The 2,137-nt window shown below is 27.7% G+C and overlaps 1 long non-coding RNA gene across 1 annotated transcript; it reads left to right on the forward strand.

Annotated features, from left to right (window-relative positions):
- LOC119690084 lies at nucleotides 1–1,335 on the forward strand. Its single transcript, XR_005253544.1, has 6 exons — nucleotides 1–45; nucleotides 142–261; nucleotides 710–754; nucleotides 841–1,047; nucleotides 1,109–1,161; nucleotides 1,215–1,335. It is a non-coding gene; the product is annotated as an uncharacterized LOC119690084 (long non-coding RNA).
- Nucleotides 1,336–2,137: the final 802 nt, after the last annotated feature.

The following is a 2,137-nucleotide window of genomic DNA, read 5'->3' on the forward strand; positions in this document are numbered from 1 at the left end:
AAAAGATTATAAAAATTTATACATCAGCATTGTATGAGTAAGTCGGTAAGTTACCAATAATAATTTCAATAATTATAAATAATGAAATTCTATTATTCCATGATGAATATTTACATTTCTCTTCAAATTGTTTTATGTTAGGCGGTTCACTTCTTCACGGACTTATCTTTTTCACGCAGCTAGATACGCATATTATTTGTCTAATTTGGTGCTCTCATTTGATTGAAAAAGTTGTATACTATATAACGTTAAGACATTAAGGTAAGATTAATTCATTTCATTCCTACGATTAATTTTTTGTCCATCTGCAATCTAATTATTGTACAAGACTCTGTTGGACGTTAACGATTTTTGAAGCGTTCAAATGTATAACAGATTTTTATAAACTCTACCATTCTGAGTATTTTTTTCTTCTGATCTATATGTCAACATAACATATAGTAACTTATATAGTTGCTCATCGAGGCAAAGTTAAAAATTAACATACAAACAATAGTGGACACGGAAATTAGCAATAGCGATAAATTTACAACTTTAAAATCCGGTATCTTAAGAGCCAAATAGCATTAATATATATATAGTCGTAGCTTAGAGGAAATAAGATTGTTCTTCTAAAGGATGAACTTTTTTAAAAAACCATAATCAATATATATATATAGAGATATTATAGAATTTAAAATATATCATAAATGCGTTTCTTCTCTATTAGATGTCCATCATTTGATCCAAATACTTAGAGATATTAAGGAAAGAGGTATAGTATATTCAATAAAGAACAGTTTATTAAATAAAATCAGAGTCTCTAACTTCATAATATATTCTTTTTGTCTAACAATTTAGCAAAAATTATTTGCTCATTCTCACCTACCAGACGTGACAAAAATTGATTAGATATACCAATGAACTTGTCGAAATGTCCAAAATTCCATTTTGGTACACCACCTGATACTAAAAGTACTATATTGTTCAACTGAAAACGTAAACCTATTACTGGTCCCATGGAGGTACACTGGAAACTGTTCTGAAATGGTTCGCGTTCTTTAAATCGTAAGTAAACTTTTAATTTTTAATTTTAATCGTTAACTAATAAATTGATTTTATAATTTAGGTTGAAGAATCGGAAGAGTATCATCTGTTTTCCAAGCCAGGTATCCCATGTGCGTAAGTGATTTCGGTTTAATTTTCAATTAAATATCTTATATTTGTGTTTATAGGATACAAGGTGGAGTTATTGGACCACTAACCAGATGTGATGATGTATTAGTATTAAGTATTTATTTAGATATAAGATAGTTTTAGGATGAAAAAAATTTGAATAAAAAATTTTATGTGAAATTTTGGTTTATGTCTGAAAGATATGTTTTAGTTATGAAATAAAATATGAACAATTCAAAATGTGAAAGAAGGTACATGATCCCTAACAGTACTATTCATATTTATGTTAGAAGAATTTGATTAAGATAAATATCGATTTAAGGTATTTGTAGAATGTTCAAAAATTTAGTATAGATCTATTCACCACATAATTCATAAAGAAAATATATGAAAACATGCTGGTAATGCTGGTTTTACTCTTAATATTACTGCTGGTTTTTTGGGATGGCACATATAAGATGTCAATTGAAAACATCTGAATCAGTTAAATTGCATCCTCTTTTGTAAAGTAAAAAGTTTTCTTTCAGATAAGTTGTGTTCTATATACTATATATTTTTAACTAATAATTTAATTTGACTTAATTAAAAATTTATTAATGTATGTAGACTTCATTGCTGATAGGAATCAGATGGTAGTTTCCTTGGAAACATAATTTCTAAGATATATATACCGATTATTATACGGTAGAGTATTCGAAAAGTTGTTAAAACTGTGTGTTGGAATTCTAAATCAACACTTTTTATATTAATGCCAATCAACATCTGTCAAATCCTCAGAAAAATCTCAAAATATATTGGTTTTCATGTCTTCTTCACCAAATGAGATAAAATTTCTCTAACAAAATGAACAGGTCAATTTAACTAGGACGTGGTTAAAGGATATTTTTCTGAGTGCAAACAACAACGACTGTTGCTGGTTGCTGGTCCGTAAATCCTTTAATTTTTCCATTTTTTGATTACATTAAGACCGAAAAGTTTTCGG

This window comes from Teleopsis dalmanni, chromosome X (genome assembly GCF_002237135.1).
Source record: "Teleopsis dalmanni isolate 2A chromosome X, ASM223713v2, whole genome shotgun sequence".
Classification (NCBI taxonomy): domain Eukaryota; kingdom Metazoa; phylum Arthropoda; class Insecta; order Diptera; family Diopsidae; genus Teleopsis; species Teleopsis dalmanni.